The 20981-nt window shown below is 38.0% G+C and overlaps 1 long non-coding RNA gene across 1 annotated transcript in view; it reads right to left on the bottom strand.

Annotated features, from left to right (window-relative positions):
• The window catches only part of LOC112920511 (uncharacterized), a 90874-nt gene that overhangs the window by 8524 nt on the left and 61369 nt on the right, over window positions 1-20981 (bottom strand). Inside the window, exon 4 of the long non-coding RNA XR_011995675.1 lies at window positions 2599-2822. This is a non-coding gene — a long non-coding RNA (uncharacterized lncRNA). The remainder of the gene's footprint in view (window positions 1-2598; window positions 2823-20981) is intronic.

Genomic DNA, 20981 nt, shown 5'->3' with positions numbered 1-20981 from the left:
TTTTTTTTAAGTGTACAGAAATGTACAATTTTGCTATTTTACTCCAAGAGCTTACAAAATGTATTACATGGATAACAAGGAAAGCACTGATTTAGTGCAAATATCTAGTCTAGGTGCTTATCTGGTATCTCTGTACCTGCTAAGATTTTCAAAAGATTGTTTGAATTCCTATTCTAAATCTGGTGGAAGTTGAAACTTCTTTCCAAGATTTGTACTAATTCTTAATAGTGGAGTTTGCCTCTGGTTCTTAGTTTCTAATTCCATTGAACTATCCCATGTGAAGAATTTTTTTACACACTCCCAAAAATCAATTCCCCTCTGCGTTATATATTCCCAGACTCTCCTCAATTTCACAAACGTGAAATGAAGCATTAAAATGCCTCACAGTCATGTGTATTTGGAGAGTTAACTGAAGGTTTCCAGAGCTGGAAAGTGGGGCTTGCTTGTATCACAACCTAAACAATTTCAAATGGAATATTAGGCACCAGCTCTAAAAAGTCATTGTAGTCTCTGTCCCTTGATCACTTCACACTTGTAATACCCCAACCTCACACCACATCAGGCTCATACTCATACTATCTCCTGCCTTGCTTTTCTCTCTTCACATCTCTTCCACACTCATTCATCTACTTTCTCTCATCTTCCTCAAACTTCCAAATTCTTCTCTATCATATTAGCAATGAAGACTTCTCTAACCTCTACCCTCAAATCTAGCCCTAAGACCTACTAGGACATCTGCAGAACTAAAGGACCTTCATATGGCTCTTTTCCTTTTTAGAAAGCAGCTGTGGTCATGATAGGTATTTTCCCCTTGTTTCCAAGGAAAAGGACCAGTACTCAGACCTTTCCCACACCTTCTTTTCTTTCTCCTTACCTAAGGCACCATGAGCTGGATTCACCTCCTCAAAGACAGCAGGCTATTCTTCTCTGTGGCTTCCCACAGAGAGGAAAAGTTCACCTGACTCTAACCAGTCCAAAGCCTAGTCATACAGTTTCAGTTCAACAAATGTGGTTTATTTCCCAGGTCCTCCACATTGATGCTGGGACTAGTGGTTGGAGTAGAACTTCTGCAGTGAATTCTACAAATTGCAAGAAAATCTCTTCTCTCTACCATCCTAAGAAAGAATTCCATGGTGCCCCTCAAGCCTTGAAAATGAAGACAAAAAAAAGAAGTGCCTCACATTCAGCTAAACAAACCACTGTGTAAAAGCAAGTTTCATTCATTTTAGATGTGTAGGTTCTGTGAGGGCTTATTAGTTAATGTTTATCATTTATTTTAAAAGAAACAATAGCTTCATGTATAGGACCTAATACTTTAAAAATGAATGCACAAACCAATTTGAGTTTCTATACAAGGCTGGCCCGGGTTGACTTTTACTATCCATCTATTTCGAAGGAAGAGGAAAATGTTTTAAGTAATGTCTTTTAAATTAGTAGAAATGGATGATTGCTAATGTTTCAATACAATATTTTAAGATTCCTAGCCATCAAACAAAAAAACAAACAAAAAAACTCCACCGTGCTACTCTGATAATGTAAGGAGACTACTTGAGAAAGATGCTGGATCAGTCATTTATTATTTTCTGAAATCTATTCCACTTATTCTTATTTCCATAAATTAAGTGACTAATTTTTTTCCTTTCACTCGCTGACATAACTCTCCAAAGATGTACACACAGTATTGTATTGTTCGCAAGCCGAAGTAAGAGGAATGTGAAGGTAAAGGATAGAAATCACCAGAATGGTGAATGGAAAGGATTCTGTGACTTATTAGGATAAAAAAATCAGAGAAAAAAACCTATAGTACAAAAATACCCAAATAGATAATATTTTAAAAATATTTTATTTACTTATTCATGAGAGACACACACACACACACACACACACAGAGGCAGAGACACAGGCGGAGGGAGAAGCAGATTCCATGCAGGGAGCCTGATGTGGGACTCGATCCCAGGTCTCAGGATCATGCCCTGGGCTGTAGGCGGTGCTAAACCGGTGAGCCACCCAGCTTGCCCCAAATAGATCATGACCTGCTAATATGAAGCTGTTAAGCTCTCAAACCCCAAAAGAGACATGCATTCAAGAATGGAGGGGAAATTGTTTAAGTGTATGTGACTTATGTGTTTTGGCAGCCAGATGAATAGCAAGAAGACTATTCTAAAGACTCTCTACCAGCATTCAGCAAAGTGGACTCTTATTTATGGCTGTGATCTAGTTTGGAAATGACTGGGCTGGTGCCAGAAGCAGGCTGTAGTGAGGGCTGCCACTTACGAGGAGACCAGGTCACAGTCACTTGATCATATGCATCCATCCTTCTTTGTGGTCCTTCAATACATTTTTCTTGAAATGCTTATTACAAGCACTGGATGTTACACTATATGTTGGCAAATCGAACTCCAATAAAAAAAACATATTAAATGAATGAATGAATGAATGAATGAATAAAAAAGAAATGCATATTACTATGCGTGAACCAAAAATAGTAAATTCTAGATTGCAAGAATTCCTTAAAAATTGGCCAGTGACCTCAAATACCTGCTTGCCTACGTAACAGATATTCGTTGTTGGTCTTTAGCTTATGGTTGCAACACGCACCTGGTGTTATGGGAGCAGAGGGAATCACATTCTTGCACTACATTCCTTGCTGTCAGAGGAAATACCACAGGGCTCCTTCAACCCGAGCACCTCAGTGATGATGCAAATACGCCCCTGAAGATAAAGTTCTAGGTAAGCTGTGAAGGCCTATCCAGACGGCCCAAGTGGAAGGAGTAGTATCTTCAGATGCATTCTCAGGCTGCTGTGTCTGGTGGGTACCACACCTGCAACAGGAGAATTATGAACTTTTCAAGAGTTTACAAAAATGTTTGCACCCTGAAAAAGACAAAAGCAAAAAAAGAAAATAGTCTAGTCAAAAATTATAGCCATTTGTTGTAAAGCAACAAAGTTGTTATAATTTTCCAAATGCAACTCAGTAGATCTGGCAATATGTAAATAATGTTTGAAGTGGGCTGTTTATTTTAACATATTTGAAAAATGTGGGCTGGGGCCCCCAAAAGTAAGAGTATCGGGACTTACGAGGGCCTTTGAATAGTCTCTGCAGAGATGAGCCTGGATTCAAAGCTGGCCTCAACCGCATACCAGTTGGGGACTTGACAAACTACTACCTTAAATGTCTTAAGCTTTAGCTTAGTATTCTGGAACATGGGGATGACATCAAACAAAGCATTATGAATAAATAATACTTCATTACATCAAAACTGCGTAACATAATGCCTGGCACACTTCGGTTTCTTAATATTTGTTGTTTTTCTTTTCTTCCATATATAGTAGGCACCGCTGTTGATGTATTTCTAAACATGAATTTGTGGGTAAGAATGCTTGGAATCAGTTGACAAATAACAACTTCAGCACACAATTGTTCTGGTCATGTGAAAATCAACTTCCCTCAGTGCATATCTGATTGTTGTCATCCTCCCGAACAGGAGGCCCTGAGGAGATTGTTAGGAAAATAATAATATATCTAGAGATGTCTTGACTTCCCAAGGTGGTGCTATTGTGATACTAAGAAAAGGGCTTGCCCGGCTGGGCTGGATGATGTATACTCAAGAGACACTTTATGGTCTCCTCAGAGAATTTCCCACTCAGCTTCTCCCATTCTCTCCTTGTCTTTCTTTTGCCTGAACCTCTGGAAAAAAAATAACAGATTTTGCTTTTGAAAACGGCATCCATCTTAATTAGTGATATGCTGGATCATATGATTTCTTTTTAAAATTATGAAGCCTTGAGTCGTTTTCTGAGAGTTCATTTTTTATTTTATATTTGGTAGTTACAGTCCTGAAATAAATTTCATCTCCAGAGAGATATGAAAATTTGCGTGAGGAACAGATGAGTGAAATTTTCACAACTCAGCCTGCATTTCTCTTCCTTCCCATAGTTCATCATTTTTGTTTCGAACATCGCTGTCTTGCCTGTATGCCCCAAATGCATTCTTTTCTTAGTCTTTCTTAAAAGTTTGATGTGCTTTCTTGGACATATCTTCATTAACTAGCCATTTGGTTAGAAGATCACATTGATTTTATTGATGTCTGTATGGTACGTAACTAATAAAAATGTTATTAAAGCTAATTAATTCCCTTCCAAATCAACCATCTTGTCTCTGTCCACTAAAAGTATGATTTTACTGCATTATGAGCTCTGCATGACCCCTAACACTTTTGATCTCAATGAACCAGTCCAAGAACAGGACTAGGGAGTCCTCTGACTCCATGTCACTCCGAAGTATTACATTAAGCTATCTATGGAGGCAAGAGATTTTTGGCTTTTACAGAACAAGCTCTAGTCACACACAAATATTGTTATCCATAGAAATATTGTACCAAGTGCGTACATTTTCAGTTGAGGTCCATGAAGAATCCAAACTATGAGCCCATGTCAGGAGACTTCCCTTTTGCCCAAGTGTACCCTTTATGGGTTAAGAGAATATCTAGATGTGGGTTATAAGAGACTCATTTTGTAGAGAAGGAAATTCAAATTTAGGAAAGTTGAGTGGGTTTCCCAAGGTAGCCACCGGTTTGATGCAGAAGTAGAAATAGAACGTAAGTCTTCTAGGCTTTTGATCTATGGTTCTTTCTTCTGCATCAAAATGTGCTATAAGCCTCATGGACTTTTTAAGGTCCCTGGTGATATCTGGGAAAGGAGAGAAAGTTGTTATCCAAGAACCAATGAGTTAACAGTCCTGTTTCCTTGGCTCTGACCAACCTTTCAGAGGTCTAAGTTGGCTGTCTTATGCCTTCCTGAACCTCTGCTTTTAGTCTTTTTCACACTAAAAGCAACACAGGAGTCAGATACTGTGTGGCACTGCTATGCTCCTGATTGGAAAGCATATTTTTTCATATACTCAAAATAGGTCCATAGCAATACTTTATAGATACATTTATTATAGTTTATAAATTGACTCCCAGTTTGTTATTTATCTGAATTTAAAAAAAACATTATTTCACTTTACAGTAATATGGAATCACAGAATGGAAACCCAGAAACAGTGAAGCATAGATAGCTACATTTGCTCAGCACTTGACAGTTTAGAAAGTCCTTTTCATATACATTCTCTTATCTGATGGTAGCAACAACCATAGAAGCAGAAATCATTGTTACCATTTTGCACATCAGAAACTAACACTCAGTGAAGTTACATAACTTGGCCAAGGTTACTCAAAGAGGCAATTAGCAAACACTTGTAATCTTGTACACCGTTAGTAAAAATCTAAATATTCATTTTCATGTGTACATGTTTATTTATAAATTGTACCTACATGACACTCTGTTAATAAGTTGACTATGTTAGAAAACCTACTCTCAAAATGGGAATTTTAAGGATGAGAAGAAGATAAAATAACCAAGAATTGTTTAAGTTATATATTTTTATCAATGAAATAAAAGTTTGTGCTAACACAAAAAATAGTATTAATGACATTTTGAGTGAGAAAAATATAGCTCCATATGGTTTATTAGTTTTCAAAATTCTGGTTTCTCATAATTTAGCAATTTGAATTTCTGTTTTTTGGCTAATTTATTTGGGTACTTGATGTTATAGCCAGATTAAGATTAAAATGGAAAGTCACTCATCATTAATATGTAAATAAAATAGAAGTATGTTGTTGATCATACTGACTAAACTGTGGAAATCATTTTCAAGTCCAACTACCAATTATGCAAAGTTTTCTATTAAAATTCTGTTCAAAATTTTCCTCTTGTCTGATTTGAGCTAATTATTCTTTCAAACTAAGCAGAAGATATTAAGATACTGCTATTTCGTGTTTTTAGCAAATGGGCTTGGACTTCCAGTTTCATCTCTGGCATGTCACTTAGAAGTCATCACTGTCATCTGTTCAACAAGATAAAATTGAACGAACTAAAAATCAATGACCTTTTTTGTATCTATGAGAGAACTGATGTCATGAGGCAAACTGTGACTGAAGTCTCATAGCTGAGATCCTTGTCTGGAGCAGAGGTCACTGGAGCCACCAGTAGAAATACTTAAGTGGGGGGCTAAATGTGGACTGCCTGGAGGGTGAGAAACTTCTAGCAGCTGAATTCTTGGGGGACTCCTTAATTTTACACATGAGAGCTCCAACTGCTCAAGATGGAGAACCAAGAAAGAGCCTTTCATGAAATACACTCAGTGTGTTCTCTGTAACAAAGACCTACTCTCCAAGGGGGAATAAAACTTTCGTAGGGCCTTATCCCATCTGGGGGAAGGACATTTCTCCAGTTTATCCTCCTTTAGCCTTCCTAAATCATGTAAGAGGGGAACAAAGACTAAAAAATATTTGTGAAGGTCAAAGCCCAGGAACTCGGGACCACTGCATGGCTAAGGTTTTATCATAAGATGATAGAAAACTTCCACTTTCTCACCTTACCCCTATACCCACAGGACTCAAATATAGCCACAGTTGATCACAGCTGAAAGAGCAGCGAAGCATAGACTCTATATGAGGGGGGCAGTCTTAGGGAAGCCCAAGGGGGTTCAAAAATAGACACTATAGAAATTTAAGGTTGTTACTGCCTACATCTACAACAAATATTCAACAGCACAACTGTAGCCATTACCATAAATCTTCACACTAATTACTTCAGTTCCTTCTACTCAATGTCTGATTTAAAACAAAACAAAACAAAACAAAAAAGATCCAAGGCACACTAAAAGACAATGAGAAAATAAAAAAAAATACAACACAGATTTCAAGAGGCAAAATAATCAGAATCAGACTCAGTTATGACATAGTGTTTGGAATTGTCAAAGAATTTAAAAATAGCATGTGTTAAAAGCTCTGATGAAAAAGGTGGACAACTTCAAGAAAAGATGGGTAATGTAAACATAAAAGCAGAAAGCCTAGGGAAAAACAAATTTGTTCAAATCCATATAAACTTGAACCTGTTTTCATTTAGAAGACATAAAGGATGCAATAAATAAACAATATCACCATCCTTAACCTCTCCATGATATGGAGGTCCCACTCTTTTTCTAGGATTTCCTCTCGAGCCATATATGATGAGAGACATTGATGTACAGATCTAGTGGATAAATTGGTATATCAATCCATTTATTAAATAAATATATATGTACCCATTTTGGAGATGACTGCCCTATAACACGGCTAGCTCCAATTTTACTTTGTGTAACTGATCTATGGAAAAAGAGATAATTCATGTTTTGATACCATTTTCCATTGTGACCCTTGGTTGAACTATGGCCTCCAGTAGTTGAATATTTTTATAGAGAGAAGAATAATACTTTTCACTCAAATTGCCCCATCATCTGATCTGATATATAGAATCAAAGGTAGTAAGAGTAAGCTAGTATTTAAAAGGATGGAAACTGGCCTGACTAAAGGTTAATTCACCTTTCATTTAATATAAAAATAGAGTCGTCTCAGTTAATATTTATTTCCAAGTTATTTTAATTGACACAAGTGAGAATTGAAGAATCTTGGGTTTGACTTTTTCTCTAGTTGATTATGACAGAATTATAGTGCTCATCAGCTGTATATCATTTGCTACCCTTCATGTCTCAGTCCTCTTTGGATACAGCAGGGAATGAGACTGGCTCTGGATGTTGGGTTGTGAGTAGAATTGGCATGGGTCACTTTTAGGTCAAAGCACAGAAGAAGGGGTGTGAATTCTTCATCTGTACTCTTTCAATATGGTAGAGGCTGCATTAGCTGTGTCCTTAAGTTTCCAAGAGTAGAAGAACCTCATTCCACCTCTCTCCACACACACAACTACATTGGGATACAGCATGAGAAAGAAAAGCATTGGTTATGTCACCAAGATCTCAGAGCTTGTTTGTTACACCGGTATAATTTAGCCAATACTCCATGATACAGTGATCCTGAGGCACTTGCAGGCTTTTTGTTTTTGTGCCTTCTCAGCATTAAAAAGAAAACAAGAATTGGAAATCTATCTCTTTACAAGTTGTCATGCAGAATTAGTGGGGTCATTTATAAATCTTGTATATGTAGATGAGAATATACAGCATAACACTATATATGTGAATATTAAATTTTCTGTAGACAGTACCATTCAGAAAAAGATCAGATATCTTTTAGGTAGGAATAGGGATGGCCTGTGACTGTCTTGATATTGGGCTAGCTCTTACTAATCAGAAAAATAAGCTCCAATAAGCTCACCTGATTTGCTGTATGGTGTTATTCCAGATAAAGTTCTTCAATGTGAAGCTGAGTTCTTTAACCCCAATTTTTCCAATGTACATCTATACCCCCTTGCTGCTCTGTGATCTCCACAATCACACATATATCACCAGTCACTTCAATACACAGATTATGAAATTACAAGTCTTGACTGTTTTATTCTCCAGTTATGTTAGTGTGGGCTTGTTGCAGGGAAAGACAACTATGTGGAGAAGACATGAAAAAATGAGAGTAAAGTAGACACAGGCAGGATCAGCCTGCCTTTTTATTTAACTCTGAAACTCTGAATACAACATAAAACTGTCATGAATAAGTGAACACTCAAAGCAGCAAATTTCTCGAGTGACATTTGAGATGACTCACAAGGTAGTTCTTTCAGTAAGTTAAAAGATAAAAATTTAACCACTAAAGCAATGCTTCATGTTGTCACTAATTGTGAATCATAAACTTAAAAATATGCTGAAGGTAGAAAAAGAAAGCAAATTGGTTTTCATTTTTGTCTACTCACACCATCCACCTATTAAACAAATTAGAGTGATTCAGTGGTCTACATACTGGTTTAGAAATATAAGTAACTCAACTGTTCAGAATGAGAAAATGTCACTAATTAAACGTTTTCCTATTTGGGGCACCTGGATGGCTCAGTTGGTTAAGCATCTGACTCTTGATTTCATCTCAGGTCATGATGTCAGGGTCATGAGACAAGCCCAAGCCCCACCTTAGGCTCCATGCCCAATGGGGAGTCTGCTTGAGGATTCTCTACGTTTACCTCTGCCCCTTCTCTTGCTTGCATGTGTGCATTCTCTCTCTCTCAAATAAATAAGCATTTTTTAAAAAGATTTTATTTATTTATTCATGAGAGACGCACAAAGAGAGGCAGAGACATATAGGTAGAGGGAGAAGCAGGCTCTCTGCGGGAAGCCTGATGTGGGACTTGATCCCAGGACCATAGGAGCCAAAGGTAGACACTCAGGTGTCTGGTACTGAGCCACCCAAGTGCCCCTCAAATAAATAAATCTTTTTTTAAAATAAGTTCTTCTATTTTAAGTAGAGGACATCTACAACACAGCATGTCAAAATTTACATAATTAGTACCATCGAAATAACTATTGCACATTTTATACCTGATTCATCCAACACCAAGAGATCTTTCAAAACGTTAAGCATGTGTTACTACAACTTGGAACTTTATGTCATTTACTTCTCAATAATTTAATATTTTAATTTTGTATTGAGTTTTAAGTTACGGATTAAGATAAATAAGTACTTCAGGGTCAATCGATCAGTGAAGCACAAAGAAATTGAGAGAGAAGGTTGTAACTTATAGTTCCACTGCCCTCACTATAAACATTGAATGTTTAATATGAGCATCAGACCTGACCCCAAAGGAAACAATTTAAGTTGATATTTAATATTTTATTTATCCTTAGATATAGTTTCAATTGCCTGCTATGAGTCAGAAAGAGTACTAGATGTAAAAAGACTGATATTGATAGCAGAGAGTTCACACTGGTGGGAAGACAGGCAAGAAAACACATACAGGGAGTGTTCTGCAAAAAAGGTCCATTTAGCAGGCTACAAAATCCACAGGAAGAGCACCTGCCCCGGGTTTGGATGGGGATTAGGAGAAGGTGAGTAGGATGTGACAAGACAAAGATAACTAGGACGCTGGTCGGAGACGAGAGGCTGGGTAACAATATGGAAGAGAGGGGAGTGGACGTGGTTGGAGAACTTCAAGGCAGAGGGCCTACATGCTGGCTATGTGACCTCCAACTAGTGCTGCTGAATGGGACTCTCAGCATAGATCCAAAGGTGCCTGTTCCCCTCTCACCAATGCAGGGCCACCAGCCACACCTTAATCCTTTGAAATTTGGCAAGTATGACTGAGAAATGGAATTTTAAATTTTATTCCATTTTAACTCATTAAAAAATATTTTTGAGTATCTACCTATGGCTAGTGGCTCTCCTACCAGACAGCACACCTATAGATTCTGAGTGCTGAAACTGGGGGGCAGAGTTGTTGAAGAGTTTTACACATCATGTTAAGTAATTTGGATTTTAGTCCAAAGGTAAAGGGGACTCAGTGATGAAGAATTTTAAGCAGGGAGTGGAGTGATGAGATTCCTTGAGAAAAGTCACTCCAGCAGCTGCGCTTTTTACAGGTGAAGAGGCTTAAGGTTCAGGAGAAAGAGCAGATAAACTCGCAGAGTGAAACAGATAAAAATGATGAAGACAGTGTGAGAGAATTAGGAGGAGGAGACAAACATGATCGGACGTGAGATTAAGCAACAATATGAAGAGCCACTTCCTGGTGTTGGGATTGAGCAGATAGAAGTAGGTGTTGGTCACCTGCATGCACAATAGGCATTAAGATTGTGAGGGGCTGCTGTGTTCCAGTGACATTGAGTTTGAGTTGCTTATGGGACGGTGACGCAGAAAAAATGCACAATAAGGTTGGTCCACTAGCCAACAGAGAGAGAAACAAAAATAGCACCTAAACATATTTTGTTATTATATTCATTGGCAGAAATTTGGTGACAATCTGTTGACATCTTGCAACCTCAAAGAACTCCAATTTAATTAAATGCATTTAATACTAAATGCTTGTAAATGGAATATAAAGAGGATCTTAAAAGTGCTTGCAAATTTTACTTTAAACATTATTGTATATGGTTTGAAAAGCATATTATTTAAACTCCCAGACTAGTTATACTCTGGATTGAGATTAGTAATTTCTCAAATGCCAAATTACAGTGCCTTTCCAAAAATGCACTCTAGTGAACAATGTCCTGTATTATATAGGTTTTTTTTTTATATAGATTTAATTTTAGCATAACATGAATGTCCCTTTATTTGCCAATGTAATCAGTATGTGCTCTCTTACAATCTCCCCTTCTTCCATACAAAAGAGCTTTATGGCTTCAGAATTCCTTCCAGAAATTTATAAATCCACTCAGGGTTTCTACAGATAGTAATTATGGCTCATATCAAAATATACAGAAAATAATAGGAAATATAATTTCAAATGTACACAGTGACTATGGCAGTGTCTGAAACTCCTGAGATCTGAACAAAAACCCTGTAAGGGGAGAGATATGACCCACTCAACACATCTCAATCTTAGTCACAAATAATGAAATGATCATTGGTTTCAAATGCCTCTTTGGGCTTTTGACATTATTTCTCCAATGACTTACATACGTCTTTGCAATTTCCATACCACGTGTCTAGGTCTTGTATGGGGGTCCTTTAAATATAGGTCGCCCACCTCCAAATGATACCCTCGTTGTGTCCTAGAAGTGTGGGGAGGCATTGTGGCACACAATATATCTACACCATAGAAACAATGCTGGAAATGTTTGAGAGCTTCCCTGGGGTGAGGCACAAATGCTGACTTGCCATGTGGTCAGAGCAGCACTGCAAAACCAGAAGGCAGGTGGTTTGGGATCCTGAGACCTGGCATGCAGGAGGGATGAACCTCTTTCTCCCTTTCCCCCCATATCCCCTCCCAGAACTGGCTCTTGGAGCTACCCCTTCTCCCAACTGGGCCACATCATGGTGAGAGGAAAGACTGTATACAAATTAAAAAAAAAAATCTTCAAGAACAAAGGCTACCCAGTGAATTGTTTTATGTAGATCATTATAATATTGGCCACTGTCTTCCAGAACAGTTGCCTGCTGCGGTCACACAGCTGTAATGAAGAGATCACGCTGTGAAGTGAAAAGTCTCCTTATCCTGTGGGATTAGATTTAGATTTGCCTTCTTCAGAAGGGTTTCCCATCACAGGGAGAAGAGAAAGAGCAAGATGCAGCAGAAGGAATTGTCTTGTTCTCCGTTTTGCTAGCCTGGAGAAAAGGTGCCTTTGCAGGAAATTCGGTTTGCAAACAATGAACATCTTTTGTGTTCCTTGTTGGCAAAGCAATTGATTCTAGTTAGAGATTGGCTGGGTGCCACCATGCGAGCAGTTTGTCTTTTCTCTTCTGAAGGGTATAGTAGGAAGAGCTGTAGTCCAGGCTTTTTTTATTCTTCTCTTATTATAGCCAACTTTTTATACACTGTGACCAACTGCCATGCCATGCATAGGTGTACTGCCATGCATAGGTCACATTTTAGAACATTATATATATATATATATATATATATATATATATATATATATATATATAAACAAAAATAAAAATAAACCATTTGAGACATTTTTTAAAATGTACTGCCATGCATAGGTCACATTTTAGAACATTATATATATATATATATATATATATATATATATATATATATAAACAAAAATAAAAATAAACCATTTGAGACATTTTTTAAAATAATAAGCTGGGAGAAGACAATTTCTTATAACCCATACCCCCTCCTTGCTCCTGCCCTGAATGTAATTCACATTTACCTCTTCCATCTTAAAAAAGAAACCAAACCCAAACATTATATTAGAGGCAGAAAGGTAATGGGGGTTTCTATGAACTATATAGTGCTGATGTGGATATTACAAAGATGGACTTTGTTGAGAGAACTCTCCTTTTTCCTGGGTAGCACACAAGAAATCCACAGCAGTCATTAAGTTTCTGTTAGGTTTGCTTCAATAAGAGTAAAAACTACTTACTATTGAGTTGTATTTAAATTGTATGTGTTTTCTTAAGAAAGAGATGAATATCTACTACTAAAAGCATATTTCTTAGCTCCTCCCTATCGTTTAAGGAAATGTGAATACTATAAAGTATATATACTATAAAGTGTACAAAGTATATGACCATTGAAGATATTGTACAAATGATTTCATATTACAAGGTATCTAATAATAGACTTTGGTGTAGTTAACAGAAGCAACAGAAGTTGAGGACCTTACAGATGACCACAGACAGCCTGAGGATGCAGAAGTGTGGCTTCCCTCCTCTCACAAAGGGGCCACCATGATGTCAGGGAGGGTAAATGCTGGGTAAATACACTCCCCAGACATTACTGTTTCTCATCCATGAGCGGTGATCTGGACTAACTCAGAGCAAAGTCCATTGTGAGTATCCCCTTGGACGTCCTTGGGTTTGGGATTGGAAGATGAATCAATCCCATGCCTAGAAAGGAGGGAGAGGAGGAAAGCCATTTCCCCCAGGTCTGAGAGGGATGTTGTTTGCTTGATTTCACATAGGGAAGGAAACATAAATCATCCTCCTTTGTAACAGTAAAATGAGTCCTGCAAAATAAACATACAAGCTTATGTTCCAAAAGGCAATAGCCAGCAACAAATGCAAAAAAAGCCCAGCAAGAGGCCAACCAGAAAAGGTTTTGATCATTGTTGTACTGATTAATCGCTATCAATGCCAAGGGTGAAAGAAGAGCCCTTCATTTTAGCAAATATCCTTCCTGATGGCAGCAGAACAATCTTTTAAAGGACTATTATTTAAGTGTATTTTATTAAAATGTTCTAGAATATTTTGAAAATATAGAATTAATCAAAATAGTTTTTAACGATGGGATCATCGGATCACTGTTACTCCTTAAAGAACTCAAGAGTTGAGGGGCAGCCCCAGTGGCTCAGTGGTTTAGCACCTGCCTTCAGCCCAGGGTCTGATCCTGAAGACCTGGAATCGAGTCCCACGTTGGGCTCCCTGCATGGAGCCTGCTTCTCCCTCTGCCTCTCTCTCTTTCTCTTTCTCTCCTGAATAAATAAATAAATATTTATATATATAAAAGAAAGAACTCAAGAATTGAGAACATAAAGTGATCCTACTACATTCTACTGAAGATTTTAATTTAACTATCCGGAATACACATTTGTGAAACGTTCTCAACAAAAGTAAGAAATAAACTTGAGGCAAAAAGATGTATTTTACTTCTCTTAGTCAAATTTTATCTCTGAATAGAAAGACAGAAAGATAAAGGAGTTAATAAAAATTTTAAAAATGTAAATAACAAAATCGTTAGCAACTTAATTAGGACTGCTCATGAGTAACTGAGAGCTAAGATTATATATTGACTTATTCTTCCATTTATATGTGTGTGTATGACAATTCATTTAACCTCTTTTATTTTTTTAAAGATTTTATTTATTTATTCATGAGAGACACAGAGAGAGAATGAGAGAGAGAGGCAGAGACACAGGCAGAGGGAGAAGCAGGCTCCATGCAGGGAGCCCGACGTGGGACCTGATCCCAGGTGTCCAGGATCACGCCCTGGGCTGAAGGCGGCGCTAAACCGCTGAGCCACCCAGGGATCCCCTAATCTCTATTTTATTTTTTATTTTATTTTTTTAAATTAATTTTTATTGGTGTTCAATTTACCAACATACAGAAAAACACCCAGTGCTCATCCCGTCAAGTGTCCACCTCAGTGCCCGTCACCCATTCCCCTCCAACACCGCCCTCCTCCCCTTCCACCACCCCTAGTTCGATTCCCTGAGTTAGGAGTCTTTATGTTCTGTCTCCCTTCCTGATATTTCCCAACATTTCTTTTCCCTTCCTTTATATTCCCTTTCACTATTATTTATATTCCCCAAATGAATGAGAACATACACTGTTTGTCCTTCTCCGATTGACTTATTTCACTCAGCATAATACCCTAATCTCTATTTTAAAGGCTGATTTGTTTTGCTGTAAAAGAATGCATGCTCATTAATGAAAAGAAATAAAGGAGAATAAGAAAAAATATGATTCATAGTTTTGGCACGTGAAGACATTGTAAATAGCGTGGCCTGCTTTGTTTTCTTTATGTGCATATATTTGTGCATATTTATGATATAGTCATCTGTATGCGCACGCGATTTTGTTTTCTTCCTTTTGTTTCTTTCATACCCTTTTTGTTTAAACATTAAAATATATTTAATAAGACTTTTAAATTTTTTTCTGATGATAAATATGTTCATTATTTTGTTTAAAAACTACGGGAGTTTCTATAAGGAAAATTTAAAAGTTGCCATTAATTCTATGACAATGGAGTTAACCACATCTGGTGTAGATCACTTTCACCCATAGTCCACATACATCCAGCCATCCATTCAGATACATTTTCAGGGAAGCTGTTATGTTCCAGGCTCTGTTCTTTGTACTACAAATACAGCAATGGATGAAACGAAAATCCTTGTCCTCACAGAGCTTTACATTCTAGGCAAGTTGAACAGAAAATAAATTAATTAAGTGTGCCATTTGTCTGATGGTGTGAGGAAAAGAAGACACAGGGTAAGTAGGATGGCTTGCAATTTAAAATAGGCTGGTCAGAAGAGAATTCACTGAGATGAGAACATTTGTAAAAGACAGAAAAAAAGGAGAAAATAGGGGAATAGGAAGATGACTATTTGGCAGAAGAGCAAGTGCAAAGGTCCTGAGGTAAAAGGTTAGCCAGTGAATTCTAGGACTAGCAAGAGGACAGAGCATAAAGAACTGAGAGTGTATAAGTTGAAATCTTTATAAAGGGCAAGGGCAGTAAGATCCTCTTTCTTTTTCTCTAAATGAGATGGGAAGCCACTGGAGAATGTTGAGCAAAGAATTGCCCTGACCTGGCTTATGTTTTAAACAGTGCATTCTGGGGGCAACTGGGTGGCTCAGTTAGTTAAGTGCCTGACTCTTGATTTTGGCTCAGGTCATGATCTCAGGAGCCTCATGTTGGGCTCTGCCCTGGGGGTGGAGCCTGCTTAAGACCCTTTCTCTCTCTCTGCCCACAACTCCCACGTACATTCTCTTTCTTCATTCTAAAAATAATTAATAATAAAAAAATAATGAACAGTCCATTCTGGAATCTCCACATACAGAGGACTTGAAGGAGTCTGTTGTGATCGTCTGTGTAAGAGATGATGGTGGGCTGGACTAGAGAATTAGTGGTAAAGGTGGTAAATTAGTGGTAAAGGTGATACAAAGTATATGCCTGCCTTTGGAAAGTCCAGACAACAGGATGTACTAATGGAGGGAGTGAGAAAAAGTGGAAAGTTAAAGGTGAATCCACCTTTGGTCTCAGCATCTAGTAGAATGTTTTTGCATTTTCTGAGATGATAAGGACTCAGGGCACAACAGGAATGTGTGGTGGGGGCATCTAATTCAGTTTTAGCCATGCTAAGTTAAAACTGATGTGTGAATCTACAGTTGAGGGGAGTGGTCCAATAGGAGATAAAGCTCTGATAATTGTCAGAATATTTTCAGTATTTAAGGACATGTAATAGGATGAAATGACAGGTGGGTTGAGGGGCAGTTTCTTTTGGGAAAAGAGGAAAAAGAGAAATGCATAGGAGTGATTAACAACAGAAGACCAGGGATAGTGGTCAGGTAGGATTTTATCCAATCACAAGGCTAGCCTAAAAGAAAGAAACATTCTGTAGTTTTGGATTTTTAATAATTTGATGGACTTTTCAGAAAGTCACTCGAAGCTATCTAGATGACATAGTGGTTTCCAAATATGGTGTAGAGACCTCTGGCAGGTGCCTCAAATAATACACACTGAGGATCAGAAAGAAAGCATCAGACATCATCCTTACAAGGAGTTAAAGTCTAAAATATCTTGTAATAATAATAACATTAGATTGGGGATCCCTCGGTGGTTCAGCGGTTTAGCGCCGCCTTCAGCCCAGGGTGTGATCCTGGGGACCTGGGATCGAGTCCCACATCAGGCTCCCTTCACAGAGCCTGCTTCTCCTTCTGCCTCTGTCTCTGCCTCTCTCTCTCTCTCTCTGTATCTCTCATGAATAAATAAATAAAATCTTAAAAAATAATAACTTTAGATTGTGTGCTTTATGTGAATTGACAGTGATATACGTGCATATATATGCACATCTGAAACCATTTTTGAGGCAAGAGGTTTAAAATGCTTGGAAAACACTTTTACTGTAGTGATAGGATCAGTGCCAAGCTGAAAGGATGTTTTCGCTGTTTATTTGTGTTATGGAGCATCTGGATGCACAATGCCATCCTCATATTTGGATGCGTGGGTTAAGAGGCCAGCAAGTGACCACCCACGTGGCCCCAGCGGGGGAAGGTCCCTCATGTCAACACTAATGTTCATATCTAGTACTTTCCCCACCTCCCGGCCCAGGCTCTGGAGACCCTGGCTTGGGCTTGGACTCCATGCCTGGGTCACACACTCACTGGGGGCACCCTGCAGAGCCTCGGTGGGCCCCAGCCACTAGGCGAGAGGAATATCAGCTGCACGGTGAAATCAGAAGGCCTGAGAATATTGGCCTGCCTCCCTTTGTTGTGTTTCTCTGCAATTATTTCATCTGAGAAAGACTCTCTACGCTTCCACATTTGTCCTCTGAGGAGGGGGCCCGGCCCAGCAAAGTCCAGAGGCTGCTTACAAACCCTGCACGCGACTCTGTGATCATTTCTTGCCATTTATTTTTGTTGAAGTTATGTACCTTTGATTAAACCTGGCAGAGCATTTTAGAAGCCACTGATACACATCAAAGAAGTTAGCTCTCCTAGATCAAAATAGACTGAAGGCCTGGCCTAAACCAGCACTGTTTGAACAGTGAGAGCAGTCCGCAGCGGGAGGCAATTGCTTTTGGACAAGAATCAGGAAAGAACCAAATGGATTTCCTCTATTTTTTTCCTTCATTAGTAACATGGCAAATGCCTTCTTCCTATCAGATGAGAAATCCGTGATGGATTTTCATTCAAAAACCTGTTTGGGAGGTAGAATTTGAGGTGGAAAATGTAAGCAACCTTCTAACTTATTTAAGTTTGTCCTAGGGGTAAACCTAATGTATGTCAGACAAGTAGAATAAATACTTTTATTGTTCCCCTTATTTTTTATGTAACTGTAGCCCAGAGCCCAAAGATGTTTGACGGATGTGGGTTTACGCTGTCTTCTTTTGGTGATCTAGGCACAATGAAAGGGAACCTATAGACACATCATAAATAGGATCGAGTGGCAAAAATTATACACATAGATATGCTTTTGAGAACTTCTTCCAAAAGGTATTTTGCGAGAATGAAGCAGCTTCGTTTCTATATAATCCATCTTCAAGGATGAGCACCAGGTTCATTACAGGCATTCAATAAGAATGTGTTTAGACTCCTTTAAATTGCCTAGTTCTAAATCATGTCTAATCTGAATAAATGTATTACATAGACCATACATCATCTATTTAAAAATAAATTGAGTCAAACTGGTAGAAGGATAAGTCCAATGATCAGAATGAAACAACCAATAATCAATAATTCTGTTTTTACTTTTGCAACGGCTAACAACCAGTAATTCTGTTTTGATTTTTTTGGAAACAATGAGATTTCTAGATGCTGAGAGATAATGACCTCATTTGTTCTTCACCATCGCTCTGTGATGTCGCCATGGTTATTGATCCCTGTCTACAGATGAAGCCACTGAGGCCCTGAGAGTAGATTAACCAGCCCGTGATCAATCAACTGTGTGAATCAGGGATCAGCAAAGTGCTTCTGCAAAGGGCCAGATAGTGAATATTTTAGGCTTTGTGGGCCATATGGTTGCTGTTGCAACAATTCAAGTCTGCTGCTGTTGCAGGAAAGCAGCCATAGACCATGCATAAATGAATGAATATGGCTATATTCCAGGAAATTTTATTTACGGACACTGAAATTTGAATTTCATATAATTTTTGCCTTGAAATACTGTTCTTTTTATTTTCCCCCAGCCATTAAAAAAATGCAAAACCCATTCTTAGTTTGAAGTTCAGGCTCAATGGGGTGGTGAGCTGGATTTGGTGCACAGGTGATAGTTAACCAATCCCCGATAGAGCGGTAGGGTCAGGACTCAAATCTAGATCTTCTCTGACAACTCATGTTTTTTCCACCCTCGCTATGTGGCTTTGTTTCATAATTGAGGAGGGACCCTACTCAGAGACTTGAAATCTGGAGAGTTTTACTGCTGTTCCTACTTGAAATTAAGTATAAGACTCAAACATTAAGCTTTAGCATCCAAAGAGAGAGAGAGAGTAATCACAGGCAGCAGAGCAATTAGCAAAGAGAGAGCCAATAGCAAGCCCAACGAACACTTCATTGTCAGCTAGAGGGTTTGGCTAAAAGTAAATTTAATACTCATTAAAAAATGAACATTGCTTTAATGCCACTTCAGAGGCTGGTAAATTGTAGCTAGCTCTAAGCAATTCAGGAAGCAGTCCCATTGCTTCAAGGCTGACATCTATTTACAAGCAAATCTTTCACAAGGCAGAAAGATTGGGAGAAGCCCCATCTTGGAAAGGTTAGGTGTCCCCTGAAACAGTCCAGACTTGGAATTCTGCTTCCCACAAAGTGAAGTAGGCATGGTCATGAACAGAACAGAGAGTAGCCGTTGATTCTACAGAAAGGCTGGCAGGTGAACTTCACATAGTATGGCCCCACCGAGAAAAAGTTTTGAGAATTGCACCTGCCTATAAAAATAGTGATTCAAAACACACTCCTATCCAGGTACATTTCATCATTTTTATATTTGTTTTCCTCCTCCCATGCCATGATTTACAACCACCCCTCTGAAGCATGAAGCTGAAATCTGTCTCCTTAAACATCTCTTCCCTGAGTGATTTTGTTGGGATAGAGATATTCATAAAAAGTTGAGCAATTGCTCGTGTGCTGTGGAGTAAAACCATCAGTGTGATTTAAAAATACATATTATAGAAAATAAGAAAATGCACTTTCAAAACCTTGTCATTTCATCTTCTATGGTGAAAGAAGGCAGTGACGTGGAGAGTCCAAAATAATAAAAAGGTTTGCAAGGCATTACAACGCTCAAACCGTACCTGTGCCACAAGAACTAGCAGGTATTTGGGTCTCTCAGATCTAACATAATAGGTGCTGATTGCCCAACTGATAGATGATCTCAGAAAAATTGTACTTGTGCAGGTAAATTAGTGAGGACATGGAAAAAACGGGATGAGGGACTAGCCACATATATGTGGGGGGATACTTTTCATTTTTCGGATTTTAGATACAGGAGGTCAATCAGCTTTTATCATCCTCATTTTCCTTATGTTTTGGCTGGTTTTATGACATCATGGAATTAACCTAAAAACATGAAATGCTGGGCTTGTCTTTACATTCCTAGTAGTTTTATACTTGCCTACAATCCATAGTTGAAGAACATTCTCAGCCCTGGGGTTTGTATATGTACACATGGCGGTCTGTGGGACATTCTTTCATCAGAATGGCATTAATATATCTTGTCTCATAATGAATATTCCATTCTGCACTACCCTTTGAAGGGGGAAATGCATATTAATGCACTAGGTGAGTGGATAAGGGAGGAAAGGAAAAAGAAACACATGATCTGCAGAGAAGAGATGATTTTACTCTTGTAATCTAAATAGATGATGATAGATGATAGATGATAGATGATAGATGATAGATAGATAGATAGATAGATAGATGATAGAATCTCAATACATCCCTTAAACATATAAATTATGTATTTGAAGCTTGATAAATAAGTCTTCCCAATCTTTTTTTTTTTTTCATGAAGCACACAAAAAAATGATAATATTATTTAAATTCGCCATGGTAAACCAGAAAGAGTTTGAGAATATCTATTTGGGGATTGGTTACCAATATTCTTTTATTTTACTTATATTGTAAAATTGTGGTAAGAGAAATAAAATGGAAAGTATTAGGAAAGATATCCTTTTTAAGTCAAACTTCCAATACAATTATGTCAAAATATTTAAAGAGAAATTTGAGTTTGCTTCTGCAAATATGTCTCTTTTCTTACCAGGTTGTATTCTTGAAAGGGCTATGCCTACTTCCTAGCCAATGCTTTGCAATGATGGTTCCTTCAAATTCTTGGTATTTGTGATCTATTAAATACATCTAAATGAG

The sequence above is a fragment of the Vulpes vulpes genome, chromosome 12 (assembly GCF_048418805.1).
Source record: "Vulpes vulpes isolate BD-2025 chromosome 12, VulVul3, whole genome shotgun sequence".
Lineage (NCBI taxonomy): Eukaryota > Metazoa > Chordata > Mammalia > Carnivora > Canidae > Vulpes > Vulpes vulpes.
This window is presented reverse-complemented; position numbering and strand designations above follow the sequence as displayed.